Genomic DNA, 17,823 nt, shown 5'->3' with positions numbered 1-17,823 from the left:
GATTATCAGCTGATGCGGCACAGCAGTCATCTTGTAATTACCAGGAATGGTGTTGTGGGGATCTGCAGTGTTAGTTGTCCTCGGGTATCTGGCTTCCTTAAGAATGGTAGAGTAGTTCTTGTTTTTCCCTGAGGTAATGCAGGGCTGGTAACCATCATCTTCTCACTGTCCATAGGTAGAGAACATCCTCCTATACAATATATTTCTCAATTGGTTTAAGACAGATAAAGTTTTGTTTCTGTTGCTTACAATGTGTTATGCACTATTAAACTGCATCCTCTCGTGTTTTAAAATAGCATGATTTCATTTTTATTAAGTTCATAATAGTTTCTAATTTCTATTTATTCTGTAAACTGTAGGTTATTTACTAGTGTGTAGTTTCCAAGTATTTGCATGATATATTCCACATATATCTTTCTGTTATTGATTTTAATTTAATTTCTTGGTGAACAGAGAATATACTTTGCATGATTTTAAACTTTTAAAACATACTGCGGTTTTTGGAAGATCCCAGAATATATCTCATCTTAGTCAATGTCCTTTAAGAACTTTAAAAATATGTGTATTTTTTTCCACCTGGATAAGTGTGCTCTATAAACATCAAATAGGTAATGTGTTGCTTGTTTTAAAAAAAAGTAAAGTTTTTTGTTTTGTTTTTTTTTGCTATAGGGCACATGCATTCACCAGAAAGGCAGATAGAGAAAATGAGAAATCACCTCCTGAAGGAGATGACCACCCTGCAATCCCTTCTCCTCCATTATCCTCTTGGGATCTTGAGCACCCGCACATGCACCTGGTTTAAGTTTAAGCCATCAGATCCAGGACTAGAACCATGGTCGACTACATGAGAGTCCAGCAACATAACCATTATGCCAACTGTTGGTCCCTTAAAAATATCTTTTTTTCTTACTCTCTTCAAACAATTATTGAAGAAAAATCATTGGAACCTCAACAGTAATTATACAATTGTCAATTTCTCTTTTTAGTCATATTAATTACTGCATCATGCATTTTTGAGATTCTTTTAATATAAGTGCAAAGCATATCCTCTTAAAGAATTGAACCATTCATCATTATAAAATGACCTTTCGGTACCCATAGCTACCACACCACCTGCCCACCCCATGAAATGATCTTTCAAAACCCAGGCTACACTTCAGAATCCCTTTAGGAACTTCCAGTTATGGAGGAATAAACATGTCATTAGATATTCCTACCAAAACTAAGTGCAAAACAGAATAAAGGTTATCAAATGTAATCACTTCAGAGACCTGCAAATTGAAAAAAAAAATACACTGAGAAAGTTTTAGTCATAAAAATGAGCTAACTTTTTTATTAAATGATGTTAGTCTCCAATCTTCTTGCCTGGAGCTATTCCTATTCCACCTAAACCCTAGTCTGGTTGACATAATAATTTTCTGAAAGTGATACTGGCTCTCAAAACTCACTGCTTTGGGGCCGGACAGTGACACCGCAGTAAAACCTGATACTCTATAAAGCAGACCCATGTGGGAAGGCTTTGTTTCAAGATGGAGAGCTCCCTGAGTACTCCCAGGGGCATGCGTGCCCATTATCAGGAACTGGCTGAAGCTGGGGGTGGGTTGGACATGGAGACCATGTTGGAGGTACCTATCTCTCTCTCTGCCTCTCCTGGGAGGAACAAATAAATATACTTAAAACCATGGGCCAACAGATGCTTGCTTATGTCACTGGACTTCCATATAATCCCCTGTGGTTCGAGTCCTGGACTGGACAGTTTAAAACTCACATGCAGCATGTGTGCGTGCATGCCCAAAATACAGAGAGGAGAATACAAGAGAAGAAATTACAATATGACCAACTCCCAGGGGTGGTGATTTCTCACTTTCTACCTCTCTGTCTCTCTGACTAGTGCCCTAAAGCAAAACCCAAAAACCTCTAAAAAGAAAAACAAAACAAAACAAAAAACAGTAGCTTCATTTCCAGACAAGACTGCCTTGTTAAGATCTGTCTGTCTGTCCATTTCTCTCTTTTTCTCTTGGATGAAATAAATGTGAAAAAAAAATCAGCCAAAGAGTTGAATAGATATTTTACCAAAATAATTTATGTATTATGATGAGTAGTCAATATTTGATTGGATAATTTCTACTGACAGAAGAGGGGACTTCAGAAGGTTTGTGAAAAAATTGAGATCAAATATGACTTTATTTTGGTGCAAAAAATTTGAAATCCAACTATAATTTTTTTATAATATGTATTTTCCATGAACATTTTGAAGACTCCTAATATCTTCAAGTTAACTAATATTTTCTTCTGCATTTTCTAATCTGTCATTAATCCCACACGATGTATTTTTGAAAAATTTCAGACATTGTGCTTTTCATTTCTGTAAGTTTCAGTTGAGTTTTCTTCTATTTCTCCTATCTCTTTATTTAAACATATCAAATGTTTCTTTTTTCTTTTTTTTTAATTACCAGAGAGCATGGGCACTTGCCAGAGAGAAACAGAGGCAGAATGAGAGAGAGGCAGAAGGCACAACTCAAGTTTTTCTCTTGGATGAAATAAATGTGAAAAAAAAATCAGCCAAAGAGTTGAATAGATATTTTACCAAAATAATTTATGTATTATGATGAGTAGTCAATATTTGATTGGATAATTTCTACTGACAGAAGAGGGGACTTCAGAAGGTTTGTGAAAAAATTGAGATCAAATATGACTTTATTTTGGTGCAAAAAATTTGAAATCCAACTATAATTTTTTTATAATATGTATTTTCCATGAACATTTTGAAGACTCCTAATATCTTCAAGTTAACTAATATTTTCTTCTGCATTTTCTAATCTGTCATTAATCCCACACGATGTATTTTTGAAAAATTTCAGACATTGTGCTTTTCATTTCTGTAAGTTTCAGTTGAGTTTTCTTCTATTTCTCCTATCTCTTTATTTAAACATATCAAATGTTTCTTTTTTCTTTTTTTTTAATTACCAGAGAGCATGGGCACTTGCCAGAGAGAAACAGAGGCAGAATGAGAGAGAGGCAGAAGGCACAACTCAGCAGGGTATGATCTCATTGCAATCCCTTCTCCATTTTCTCATCCTGTTAGTTATTGATGTACGACTCTAGAGCATTTCTCCTGTTTCTACATATGAGGGAAAACATTTCTCTTTCTGCGCTTGGCTTGTTTCACTTAACATTATGTCCCCCAGGCTCACTCATGTAATGTCAAGTGACAAGATTTCATCCTGTTTTAATTGCCAGGGATACTTTTAGTTTAGGTATTGGAATGCCTAGACTCAATCTTTTCAAGTTTCTGTTCGTGTGCTACCAAAAACCTTTCCTGACCACCATCTAAATATAAAATCTTTACCTCATCCTGCTAATATTTCCACTTATATACAAAGGAGATTATTTTGTTGAACTATTCACTACAGGTCCATGTAAGAGAGCATACATCACACATAGACTAGCCTGGATGTCCATTTTACATAAAATGCGGCCATATGATTTGCTTGACCAATAAAATGACAACAAAAGTGGTTCTAGACCAATAAAACAAGAACAAAAGTAGTTCTATTCCATTTAGAAGAAAAGATTTCATAGCCATCATAAGGTCTGTGTAGAATTTTGCACTTTTGAGTCAACCATGGAAATGCTTTATCCCAGATTAAGGTGGTTTCTTTAGCTTATATCCCATAATGAAAAAAAAGATTTATATTTAGAGGTATAGCTAGAATAGAATCATATCTGACTACCCTCAATATGAAGCACTGTGATTTTAGAATTATTGATTGCCACAGCCTAAGTTAATGTTAAAGCTAACTATGTGGATACATTTTATATTTCCTATTAGCTTATTCAGTGTCTTCCTCACAAAAGTATATCTCCGAAGAACTTGGTCTGTTTTGTTTCCTCTCTTAACTCAGAACATAGAACAGTGCGCAATATACGAGTGGTACTTACTAAATGTTTGTTTAGTGACTAATTGAATAAATAAGTGAATGGATGCTTCAACAAACTAATAGAGGCAAAGCTTACTAAGTTTTTAGCAAATACTAACTTTTCAAATACGGAATTACAGTTATTGTAAGTACTATGTCTTCTTAACTTGATTGTCTCTAACGTAGAGCTTTGCGAGTAGTATGTGCTTCATATAAATTTTCATAATGTAATTAAATTGAAATTTGCCATCAGTTGGTGTCAGAGGATAAGGAATTTCAAACATGTTTTTGAATTATTAATGAGTTTCTAAAGTAGTGTGAATTTTAATCTCTTTACAGATTGTGAAAGATATACTTTAATTGACTCAAGCTGTCTACTGATGATTTGAATACTAATAAGTCCCCTGTAGGCTCATATTGGAAAGATCATGAACCCTCAGTCTTATTAGACATTAACAATTAAGATAAGATTTGATTCAATATGTCAACAAAGATGTACAGAGTCCTTATTATGGGCAGGCGCCATACAAGGAGCTGTGAAAATAATTTAAAAGATGATTATAGTTGCATCTATTCTTTCACCATACTGAGTATGCTCGTCAAAAAGCCTAAACTAAAGTGAAAAGGTTGGAAAATGTTGCATTAGTGAGTTTTACTCTCTTATCAGAACCATGAAATGTGTTGGCTAGAAAATGTCTGCTTAGCTATCTCACCTAGTACTTAAATGTGTTGAACAGCAATATTGTAGGCAGCAGAAGACACCCAGCACTGGAATGGGCAACAGATAGCCCTGGGTCTCTCTGTGTCTCTACAGATTTAAACTTCTCCAGTTGTCTTCTAGGTCCTTTCTCTTTCTCCTTCTCTCTCCAGCTTTGAAGTTTGAATATTTTATTTTGAATTCTTAGATTAGTAATAGCAAATGTTCTACTCCCATCTCCAAACACTTTTGTGTTCTTTAAAAACATACCCGATCATCCTCCTTTGAACATTTATCATGGAAACATGAATTAGCATTGATAACTCATCTAGAACTGTATTTTATAGTTCTAAGTTCCTCCATATGTGTGTATGTGTGTGTGTGTGTGCATGTATGTGTGTGTGTATATATATATATATATACTACAAATATCCTTTTTTTTTTTTTTTGCCAGACTCTTTTTATTGACCACTCAGAGCTACATTAGCTGTTGCCACCAGGAATTCTGTTTTTCCTTGTGCTGCCCTTCCTGTATCTCCCAGCTCTACAGAGCAGGCTCCCAGGAACACGGGCCTTGGTCCCAGCGCTCTGGGAGCAAAGGGCCCCCGATGGCTCTGCAGCCACCTGCCGGGAACCGCGCCTGCACAACGCACAATGGAAACCCCGAGGCCTGGCATGAGCGCGCCCAACCTGGGCTGTGGGGACCCTGGCACGCCACGGATTTTATAGGAAAGGCGAGTGGCAGCTGCAGGTATGGTGTGACCTGGACTGTCAAAGTCCCTCCATGTTGCTTTCGCATGCAGTTGGAGAACCGGTGGCCACCAGCAGCCACAGCCCTTGGAAACATGCTGAACTACAAATATCTTTTTATCTCCCTTCAGAACTAGAGCATTTCATAAGACTATTGGGAAAAATGGATATTAAGTTGACTCAAAATGGTACAGTTTTCAATCATCCTAATTTGCTGTCAGGACTGAATGCAGTGGACTGGCCCTGTAGCTTAGTGGTTAAGGGAAACTGAATCCCATATGACCAACTAGTTTGAATCCCAGACCAGGTGGCTTGAAAAAATGTTGAGCACATGTGTTTATGTGCTCAAAATTCTTACAGGATGAAGGAAGGGGGAAGAGATTGTCGTGGGACCACATCACCTTGGGGGTTGCTTTCTTTTTGTCCTTTCGGTCTCTCTCTGGTGGGAACATATGCCCCCTGACAATTAGAAATAAAAATCAAGGCAAGGCCCAGATGTTAATACAGCTTTCATGCACAAGGCTCTATGAGGCTGACTCAGTGGAAAGCATCTAGGTTTGCATCTGGAGACCTCCCTGGGCCTGCTGATGTGCACACGCCTGCTGTGGGGCCGGCCCAAGGTTAGGAGGGGGTGTGCCTCTCTGGCTTTCTCTCTGGTTCTGTCCCTTTCACTCATGGAAGAAATAAATAAAATGTTTAAAATATTTAATTTTAAAAATGTAAAAGTAAAAGGATGCTGAAGCTAACTTTGGAAATGTACATGGATTGTAACTTTGCAACAGTTAAAATATTTTCTCTTTTTAGAGAGTTGTGTTTTTGTTTCTTTTTTTTTTTTTTTTTTTTTTTTTTTTTTTGCTATATGACTTGTGCCCTCCTGGAGAGACAAAGAAACAGAGAGACAGAAAAAGAGAAATCGCCCCCCAGGGCGGATGGCCATGCTACAGTCCTTTTTCCTCCAGTCTCCTCTCAGGATTTTTGGTATGTACTTACATGCACCCAGCATGAGTTTTAAGCTGCTGGGTCCAGGACTGAAAACATGGTTGACTACATGGGAGTCCAGCAATGTAACCATTATCTCATCTGTTAGCCCAAAAATATGTGTTAAAAACATTAAAAATATTTAAAATCGAGATTCAAAAATTCCAAGCAAATCTAATGATTTTTCTTTTGTTGTAGTGGAAATCAATAAACTAAGTCTAAAATTTATTTAGAAATATGAAGGTTCCAGAACACCTGTGGTGCATCAGTTATCAATTGTTATATAAAAAAGTGGCCCAAAGCAAAGAGGATTAAAACAATATTCACTGGGATTAGCAGTTGGCCTGGTGGTTAAGACACTAGACTTCCTCATGACTGACCATGGCTTCAGCCCCAGATCTGGTAACTTGAAAATCACACCAGGTGCATGTGCATGCATGCCCAAGATCCCAAGAGGAAAACGGAATAGAAGGGACTGCAGCATGCCCATATCCCTGAGGGGTTGAATTCTCACTTTTCCTCTCTCTGTCTCTCTATCTCCGGGTGCAAAAAAAAAAATTAATGTATTGGTTCACCATCTTGTGGGAAAAGTTGACTGAAGTTAGCTGGCTCACCTAAGCTCACTCACTTAACAGACACCGGGAGATTGTCACAGATATCAGTCATTTGATGGCAGTTGGTCTTGGTGTCTACGTAGTGTCTCATCCTCTAAGAGGTGAACCCAGGCTTCCTTTCCTAAAGGTCTAAGGGTGGCAAAAAATCAAGAGTGAAAGCTACAAGGTCTAGGTTCATAAGTCATGCAGTCACAGTTTCTGCCATGTTTACAGATATACTTATGAGGACACCTTAAAATTCAAAAAGAATTTATTGATATTTTGAGTGTTTGTTTGTTTTTAGATAGAGACTCCCTGTTACAATCTTTCAGCCTCAACCTTCTGCATAGCAGGAACCACATTCAGCTTATGACCTTTCTTAACCCACCAAAAAATAGAATCCAGAGATGGAATGAAAAAGTTGGAGAACTATGCTAGCAGCAATCAAAATTTATTATAAAACTCTAAAAATTAAGATGTTGTGTATTGGCATGAGGACAGACAACTACACCAGTAGAACAGTGCAGTGCACAGAAATATTTATGGTAAACATGGACTGTAATGGAGAAAAGGGAGAAGTGACAGAATATCTGAATTTATCTTTAGTTTTGCTTTTCTTTCGAAAGATACCATTGTTACATATAAAACATTGTTTTGACAGTTGTTTTCCTTAGGCAATTTAACTATTTTCTATTTGCCTTCAATATGCAGCTGATTTACTAAGCTATGTCTGTCTGTATATATATATATATTTTTTTTTCTTTTTGTCTTCTAGCAGATGTTGAACCTGGAGCAATCTTAGTTTAAACTACATTAGGACAGTAGTAAATAATAATCCTTGAATAAAATATTAATTTGTATGCCCATTGACACTAACAAGATACATAGATAGAGATAGATAGGTAAGTGCTTAATGGGAACAGTTGACAACCATTACAGTACATTTGAGCAAAGACACTCAACTGGGAATCAATCTAGAAGGGTTGAGATTTTTCATGGGAGCAGAGTATTTCTATGGTAGATCACACAAGTTTAAGTGTATCCTGACAGATTGCTTATTACAGTAGTTGTAAGGAGAAAAACAGAGACTATAAAATGAAAAAAGAAAAAAAAAACAGATAAATAAATCATCCAAACAATAATGACCATTGTAAAGCAGAGGAACATCTTATGTTTCCTGTTGTCATACCCTGAGAAGGATACATCACTTTCATATAATTCTGAGAATATATAGCAAATCCAACCCTGAGGAAGAGTCAAACAATCCCAATTTGAGACACATTCTATAACATAACTAACCTATAACCTTCTGAAACATTGATGTATCATGAAAGACATAGAAAGGCCAAATTACTGTTACGGGAAAAATAAAGAAGAATAAAGATGATGACCACATGTAACACTGAAAAACATATACAGCGGACATTATTGAGTCAATACAAAAAACTGAATTATAGGCTATAAATTAGATTAAAATACAGTATTCATTCAAAATTTTCTGATGAAAGTGTATTGGAGCTAGTCAAGGAAATAAATATCCTTATTTTTAGGAGATACAAACCAGAATATTTAAGTATTGAGAAGCATGAGATGGAAAACCGCAACCCCACCTGAAAGTCTTCTAAACTCAATTAGATGTGCAGACTGACAAGACCCGAATAGGTCACATGGCACCCGCTGTAATCAGAGCAACAGGGAGAGAGCCATGACTTGCCAGAAAGAGGGTGGCAGGCATTGCCCTCCAGGAACTCTTGCTGCAGGCAACCTCTCGAATCTGCCATCTACCTCAGGAATATGCACGAGCTTAACTGGCTTGAAACTCTTAAGCCCACAGGTCCAATGTCTCCCACAAAAACTTTAAAAGCAGGCCTTGCAGGAATGTTGCAAAGCAAAATTCAAAAGTCACAACATTCAGGGAAGCCTCCCATAAGATGCCCAACAACGTATTCACACAGTTTACGAACTAGAGGTCGTTTTCATTTTAGGTAATGCTTTGGTTTGAATGTGAGCTCCCTCCAAAACTCATAAAAATTCAATTGCCATCCCCAGCAGATGGTGTAATGCTATGTCGCTGGACTCCCACATAGCCCACTGCAGTTCCAGACCAAGGGGCTTAAAATTCACACCAGGCGTGTATACGTATGGGCCCAAGATCCTGAGAGGAGAATGGAAGAGATGGGATTGCTAGCATCGCCATCCGCCCTGGGGGGTGATTTCTTACTTTGTGTCTCTCTGGTGAGCACATGTGCCCTACAGCAAAAACCTCTCTTAGGGGGAAAAAAAAAATCCAATTGGGTGACAGAGCCATAAGAGCTCTGCCTGCATGGGTGGGATTAGTGCCGGTATAAAAAAGTAAGATTGGCTCCCTTCGCTCTGTGCCCTTCCACTGTGCACAGTGCAATGATGCATCAAGAAGACCCTTGTCAGCAGATACCAGTGTCTTGACCTTAAATTTCCCCACCTCGAGAAAAGTGACCCAACAACTCTGTTCATTGTAAATTGCCCTATGCCAGCACTAAACAGAGTAAGAGAAGCAACTAGTAACATAGTTGACGTCCCAATCAGAGGAGCAATGCTAACCAAAGAGCAAATTCTGATACTAAACTCTTAATCAAGCCAATGCATTCTAAGGTAGTTCATGAAAAATAATAATGTTAATTCTGTGTGTGTGTGTGCAAGATAACAAAAGGGAAATGTAAAAAACTAATGATCATTTGTGAATCTGGATGAAGGGTCTGTAGGAGTTATTTGTGTTATTTTGGAGTCTTTATTTGTATATTGGATCAAATGTCAAAGTAAAAATCTTTAAAAAAAATGTCTTTAAAAATCTTTAAAAATCTTTAAATAATAACAGAAAGAAGTAAAGGCATTACTGTTTGAAACAATGCAACTTGCTTTTAGGAAATTATTTTTGACTCTTTTATTTGCAAACAACACAGATGCAACATGTAAACTTTTAGAAAAAAAATTGGTCTCTTCAGACTACTATTGCACTTATGCAATTTGCATTTTCTGTGAGGTTATAGAAAGCCTTTGCTTTTTTAAAAGTCAACGAGAAAAGATAAATCATAATCCTCTTGGACTATGTAGAATGATGACATTCAAATAATGGTGCTACATGCTTTAAAAATAATCTGTCTCTTTTTTTCTCTACAGTGGTTTGAACATGGTAAATTAGAACCAAATTTAATTATGCAGATGATAAAAAAACATGATTTATTCTTGTCTTTCCTAATTGGTGCAGAAAGTTGCCTTTCAAGCTTTGCTGCCTGCAATCTTCAAATCATATGAAATTCTAGACACTTTCGTAGAGTTCAAAGGCATAGTCCACTTCATTTCTCATCCATAAAAACCTAGATTGCTCTTAAACTATTAAATGAAATGAGAATGAAAGTCCATATTCAAGTAGTGAGGCTTGTCAGCAGTGGGTAGTAATGAAATGAGATGAATACCTTTTGCTGATATTGTTCCTATATAATATTTATTGAGCAAATGTGATGAAAATGTCGTGTATCAGAAATAAATCTAGAAGTGAAAAAAAATTGCACTGCTTAAATTTTTTTCAAATGCTCTAATTACTTAATTATCCCATTTTAAATTCTTTTGATCTTGGACAATGAATTAAGGGCATTTTCTTTCTTTCTTTTTATTCCAACAGGAGCTTTATTCAATCCATTCAGGAAACAAATAAATAGATAAGTAAATAAATGTCAGTTGCATTCACAGACAAAAGCTTTGAAGCATAAAGTGGTATATACCAAAAATACAGGTGATATTTATAACAATAACTCACGTATAAACTAGTTATAAACTACAACTTCATAAAAGATTGCAAACATTTAGCACACTAGTTAGTCCTTCATTTTAGGCAAAGTGTTATTTTAATAACAAATATATTAATAGATGCACACTAGAGTGAACTATTTCTAGTCAGTAAAAAAATTTGTTTTTCTCTGGTTAACATAAGTGTATCACTTATAGTCTTCAAATGTTATTTGTACTTGAACTTTCAGAATTTAATAAACCATTCATGAAACAATTTGCAGACTAGCGTAACATACAAATAACACTTTTAAGCAGTCATGATTTAAAATAAATTTTGGACAGTCGTGCATGCTCAAAAGGGCATATTTTCTTAACAGTTCATAGTCTTTGGAGCATCTCACTAGAAATTACCTTAGTAAACATTCTTTAAGCATTTATTACATTTCAGAGTTTGAGCTACTATTTAAGTGGAATCAACAGTCTTTCTAAAATTTGTGTTTTCCTTCTCATTTTACAGATAAGTAAAGCTAAACATGGAAAACAGGGAAAACATGTTTTCTTTTTCACTTTTCTACACATATATTTTTATTTTAGCAATATAGAATTATATGCTGAGACCAGCAGATGGTGTAATGGTTACATTGCTGGACTCCCATGTAGTCCACTATGGTTTGAGTCCCGGACACAGCAACTTAAAACAGCATATGTGTGTGTGTACCCAAAATCCTGAGAGGAAAATGGTGGAAAAAGGATTGCATTATGACCATCCCCTATAAGGGGTGGTTTCTTGCTTTCTGTCCCTCTGGGAAAAATCTATCTCTGAAAAAAAGAAAGAAAATAAACTATATGCTATGGCTACATAATATAATGCTATTAATTTCTCTATGACCTTCACAAGACATAGGAAAGTCACCCTTTACATCTTCATTAGCTCCTCATTCTACTCCATTAATGTAGTTTGGTCCTTCTTCTGTGAAATAAGAATGCACATAACAAGTTATTTTATGTAAATAAGAGAGGGACTCTGTAATTACCTTATAGTCAAATGTATTTTTATTTAATCACTAGCATTACTTTGCCCCCTGCCAAATGTTTTGGTATAAAAATCACTATGTCAATGTGAATCACTATAATAGTGGAAACAACTCAAATTCTAAAAATTATCAGCAAATGGTTATCACAAATATTATTGAGGTTTGTTCACGCATCAGTCCTGTGCTTCAGATATTATTATCCCACATTAAAGGGAAGTAAATTAAGGCTCACGACTGATCAACATAGAAACATAGTAAAAAATAAATATAAAAATCAACATTATGCCAAGAGTTTCCAACTAAGATTCTTCTCACCTCACCAAAAGTAAATTTTTTTTTTTCCAAAATAACTTTATGGAGCCAGAGAATGAGAATGAGAAATGAATTGTTTTACTTTCTCCATTTAAGCTCTTTGAGAAAGAAAAGGAGTAGCCAAATCTTAAAGTCTTGGAAAATTTGACATCTGTTACCCTGAGAGAGATCTGACTTCTTAAATTTTTAAAGGTTATGCTCAAAGCAATGGTGCTAAGTTGTCCTTCACTGCTGGTAAGAATTGAAGGAGAAGAAATGACCAGACCTTAGAGAAAATGAATTATCCTAACATATGCTACAGATGCTGAAATTGTATCCTACGACCATGAAGGACACTGGCCTGAAAGTTGAGAAAAAGGATCTGAACACCAGAGACTGATCAACAAATACCTCGGGCCTCCCTATGGTGCGTGGGTGAGTTTGTGCACAGAAACCAGATCAGGTGGCATACTGGGTTTCAAGTATCTGTGCTGATGGCTTGAAAGACAAGCAGACTATGTGTGAGTTTGCCAGGTTCTGATGGGATGCAGAACTGGAGAAAGAGGTTGTGGTGTAACTGGCCCTGTTGTGGGAGGCTAGGGAGTGTTCTTTCTCTCTTTCTCTCTCTTTCTATCTCTCTCTCTCATCTCTCTCCCCCATGCACATGTGCACATGGGCTCCCTCTGGCATTCAAATAAATAAACACATAAATAATAACTTTAAATAAATAAATAAGTAAATATCTTAAGAATTATGGTGAGCGTGCTTATTGCAGGATTCATGTGTGAAGAAAGCAGCTACTTTGAGCAGTGTAACCACCAACCCAGGAGGTCAATAGACCTAGACAATGAGCAGTGCAGCAGCATTTTTCATGGCCTAAAATACAACCACTTTGTCAAGATGAGAGAAAAAAAAATTCACATTGAGTATGGCGTAAGTTGTGTGAAGTCTGCATTCTGTAAACAGCAGAATCCGGAAAAGGCATGGAGTCATGGCATAAGGTGACTCAGAGACCTGGAATGGAAAAGGTGTGATGCATGGGACTAGCAGATGGCATAATGGTTATGTCACTGGACTCCCATGTACTCAACTGTGGTTTGAATCCTGGACCTGGTGACTTAAAACTCACATTAGGCATATGTGCATGTTTTCCCAAAAACCAGAAAGAAAAATGGAGGAGAAGGGATTGCAGTTCAGTCATCCCCCTGGGGAATGATTTCTTGCTTTTTTGTCTCTCTGTCTCTCCCTGTCTCTCTGATGTGGTCACTCGCCTGGTAGAAAAAAATCTCTCTAAAACAAAGGTATGATGCAGAACAAAAGGGAGAGGAGATACAAAGACGCGTAGAACATTTGTTCAATACCTGCTTTTTCATTCTCAGAGGAACTCCTGAAGAGTCATATGAGATGCCTGTCAGGACTGACCCTCGGAGGAATAAAAGAGAGAATTACCTTCCATTGGTCAAAGGCTGTCTCCATGGAGCATACATGTAACCCATTTAGGAAAGTAAAGGGCTATTCTCAGTGACTCCACTGCAACATTACCAGCAAAGTCCAGAGTAGGAAGCAAGGTCAGTGTGTCACTGGCCTACAGTGCTGGCCACAGCTACACTATCTGATAGAAGAAAACTGAGAGGGCAAGATCATCTTTAATAATGCTCAAGAAAGGTCCCATATCAACTACGCTCTTACAACTTGGATACACACACACCCTTATTAAGTCTACTTTATTTTAGAGTTCCCATACAGTGAAAGGGCTACTTAGGTCTCTGAAAAGACTAAAAGTAAGAGAATTATGGGAATAAATCTTCATTGTTGCATTTGTTTGTGAGAATGATCCTCTCTGTTCTCTGCCTCCCATTTTCATTTGCCTGGACCATCAGCGAACGTCCTGATTGGCCTCCATTACTCACTTTAAGCACCAAGGATTTGGAGTGCTTATTTGCTTTACCTTGGTCAAGTTGTGAATGCTTTAAATAGCATTTACACTTAATCTTCTGGGTCTAGACATGTTTTTCTACTGTCCTGCTGTCTGTCAGTAATTCCTGGTTTCTAATGAAAATCAAGGTCAGTAGTTTTTTACCAATGTAACAGTATTTCTTTATGCCTGCTGGATTATTGCATTAAGAACCTCATTATGATCAGTTAGTAGTCATATTCCATGTTCAGTAAGTCATTTATGACATTCCATTGAAGAAGAAGCTTTAATCTGAAAACTTGTACCTCAAAATCCATTATGCCTAAATTGTGGTCATAGAAAGAATACATAGAATAATAGGAAACTATAAGCAGTGGTGAAAAGGGCCAATGGCCTTCCTTGATTCCAAAAGCCATGTGTGCCAGACATGGAAATGGAGTGCCATATATCAGCTGTCGTTTCATCGTATATTCAGAATCCTGGAAGATCCCATCCCAGTCTGCAGGGTGCTGTACTAAGCTGTCCCGTTAGCTAAACCTTCAACAAGTACTTCATCTTCTATTATATCAGATGTGTCCGGGAGTTGGGTTAAATGAGAATAACAATGGACCACCAGGCCATGACTCCATAGTATCACCTGCTTTACCATAAAATATAGCTTCCAGTTGGGAGGAACACTGCAATCGTGTCAATAGATTAGACCTTCATAAACCCAGGATGAGCAGAACAGTGATGCTGGTAGACATAGTGCATCACAGGGAAACAGATCCAAATCCAGGACCGATGTGAACTGAGATTCCTGGGAGTAAGGGAGACAGGTACAAGGCCTGAAGAGAAGGATTTTCAGGCTGAGCCTGCATACAGCTAGTCAAAGTTCATATAGAATAGGTTGTCGCAGAGATGACTTTACGTGTTTGAAGTCATGCATATTACGTGAAGGTTTCCAGGTTTCAAGGGTCAGAAAGAAAATTCTTAAAATTCCTAAAATTTGGGAGGCAACAAGTGGCATAGTGGTTAAGGTGCTGGACTCCCACATGGCTGACTGTTGTTCCAGTCCTGGACTTGGTGGTTTGAGACTTACACCGGGAGCATGTATGTGCATGCCCAAAATCCCAAGAGGAGAGTGGAGGAGAAGGGATTATAGCCTGGCCATTCCCTGCCCCCCAGATTGGGGGTGTGTGTGTGAGATTTCTCACTTCCTATCTCTGTCTCTTTGGTGAGCACACATGCCCTGAAAAAAAAATCTCTAAAAAAATACTGAAATTTAATTTTTAATCTATAAAACAAACAAAAAAATAACTTGAGTCATTTAATTTCCTTAGAAATATGATGTTCCTTACAGTAAAGAATTTTATAAAAATGTACGCATATTACATTCTGTAATACTTATATTCATGAAAAACAATGAAATGAATCGATGAACTTTTTATTTTAAGGAACAAAGCTGAACATTGCTAGAATTTATTTACCAAAGAATCATAAAAACAGCCACAAAAAAAATTCTGAATTCATGCCATTTCTGTTTAGGTACTAGACTCCTGACCCATTTGGTCATGTTTGGACAAATATTCTCAGTGCTTATCCTGGAGCAAGAAGTTGAAAAATTCCTGAGTCTAGGACAGTGCTCAGAAATGCAGCAGTCACTGATCTGGGTTTCGTAGAAGCTGCCTCCCTTGTCTGTAGACCTCTTCTTACAGCCACCAAACAGGGTAGCATTAGACCAAGGTGGCCCACTTTTACCTTGTCAAACTCTTGGTCATCCACTGCTTTAATCATGATTCTCTCTCCTTGTTTATTATAAAATCAAAACAACTTGACATTTCAGCAGCTGCCATTTGTTTTTCTATAGGGACAATCCACAATCCAGCTCATAGACACCAAATGCTTCACACGTATTGCTCAAGTTCCTTACTTCGACTGACTTGCCAATAAGAATATTTTGAAGGACATGCTTATTTATGCTTGATTGCTTCTGTGATCTACTTTATAGCATGTTCATTCTACTCACTGAGGTTTTATTCCTAAAGTCAGACTTATATTCATGGATATGTATATATCAGTTGTGCTAGCTACTGAAAATATTTAGATTAATTAAGATCTTTAGTAAATCAATTAAATGTGGGGAGAAAAAGGCATAGAAAGCAACTGTAAATACCAGAGACAGTGTAAGAGGAGGGTAGGATATAGAAGAGGGTGAGAGATAGGGAATCAAGGATGGGAAAATAAAAGCAAAATATATAGGAAACAAGAAGTGGAAAATTATTTATTGACAATAACACATATGTTGATTTGCTTGACTGAGTCAATATACAGTGTATTCTGGATGGAAAATCTCATTTTGTATGCTATCATGTATAGTAAATGAATGTAAATAGATAAATTTAAATTAAAAAAGAACTCTCAACTGAAATGAATGAACTCAGAAATGGTGCATGGGTACTTTCAAATTTCCAGAATTTTCTTCTGTAAGCATTGGCACTATGCACATTATACCAAAAGTGTTAATATTGGAAATGAAGTGTCAACATTTCTCTTCTTTCTATGACATGTTAGTTCCTTGTGAAAGAAAAGGGATCCCAGGAATAATAGTTCAGTTGGTTCACTATGACCACTTTCCAGTTAGGAAATAAGAAAAAATGTTCTTGAAGAAGAATGACTGAAAATGTTGAACTTTACTTTCTCTACCAAGTCATCATGATACGGGAGAGCAAAGAGCACACATTGATGGAAAAAGGCACAGAGAAAAATCATGGGTTCAAATTTCCAGTCATTTATTAGCCACGTAGCATTCGTGAAATGCTTAAACTTATCATTCTTCCCTTTTTCTCACTTGCTGGAATTCTCCACTTTACAGTAAATAATACATCCATATTTAGAGGTTATTTAGTGCCCAAGTTTGGGCTTACTACAGCACGTAGTCTCATGTATTAAGAATTTCAGAGGAGGCTGATGACGGAGCTTGACAAAATCCACAAATGTGGAGTGGAAATCTTTCATAACATCCAGGTTGATGATACTAATGTATTGACCGGGCAAGGGCTTATTGTGCCTGACAACCCTCCATACGACAAGGGGCCCTTCAGAATCAAAATCAACTTTCCCACAGAGTACCCATTCAAACCATCAAAGATCACATTTAAAACAAAGATCTATCACCTGAACATGATGGAAACGGGCAGGTCTGTCTGCCAGTAATTAGTTTTGAAAACTGGAAACCAGCTATCAAAACTGACAAAGTAATCCAATCCCTCATAGCACTGGTGAATGACCCCCAGTCTGAGTGCCCCCTCTGGGCTAACCTAGCTGAAAATACTCTAAAGACCGTAAAAAATCCGCTAACAACATGGAAGAGTTTACAAAGAAATATCAGGAAAAGAGACCTGTGCACTAAAATCTGCTACAACTGATTCCAGCAAGTGTGAGCAGACACCCTGAGCGGAGCATTCAGACACCCCACCAACCTCGACTCCATGGGAAGTGGACATGGGCCCTGCCTGGCACTGGCTGTGGCAGTTACTAACTTTCTATGGTTTTCTCCATCAGAAGTGGTCTAGATAACCTGTAAAGAAAGGATTAAAAAATTAAAATGTTCTAGGTCTGCTTTCTTTGTTTTAAAAATCACTGCTGCAAAAGAATGGTGTTTCTTTTCTTGTCCAAACTTACCCAGAATCTTCAAGTAACATTTAGCCCGTAAGATTTAATAGAAAAAAAAAAAATCAGATTCAATTTGTGCAATATTTTCTCAATTTTTCCTTCTACAGTTATTTAGAATAGCAGATAAAACAATGACTCATATTTTTGCACTGCGATATATTTTTAAGGTGTTTCAGACATATTTCATTTGACCTTTAAAATTACAAAATGAGGTAAATATCTCAGT

General features: G+C 37.0%; 1 non-coding gene and 2 pseudogenes across 1 annotated transcript; 2 read left to right on the top strand and 1 right to left on the bottom strand.

The window, feature by feature from the left end:
• LOC102468594 (luc7-like protein 3) overlaps positions 1-13,519 on the top strand; it is a 58,378-nt pseudogene extending 44,859 nt beyond the window's left edge.
• Positions 5,339-5,468, bottom strand: LOC114008082 (small nucleolar RNA SNORA44). Its single transcript, XR_003549644.1, has one exon. It is a non-coding gene; the product is annotated as a small nucleolar RNA SNORA44 (small nucleolar RNA).
• A 3,370-nt stretch (positions 13,520-16,889) lies between the features above and the next one.
• On the top strand, positions 16,890-17,334 carry LOC102468170 (ubiquitin-conjugating enzyme E2 L3 pseudogene; annotated as a pseudogene).
• Positions 17,335-17,823: the final 489 nt, after the last annotated feature.

This window comes from Tupaia chinensis, unplaced genomic scaffold, assembly GCF_000334495.1.
Source record: "Tupaia chinensis unplaced genomic scaffold, TupChi_1.0 Scaffold000281_1, whole genome shotgun sequence".
Classification (NCBI taxonomy): Eukaryota; Metazoa; Chordata; class Mammalia; order Scandentia; family Tupaiidae; genus Tupaia; species Tupaia belangeri.
Note: the sequence above shows the minus strand (reverse complement) of the source record. Positions and strands in the feature narration are given on the sequence as shown.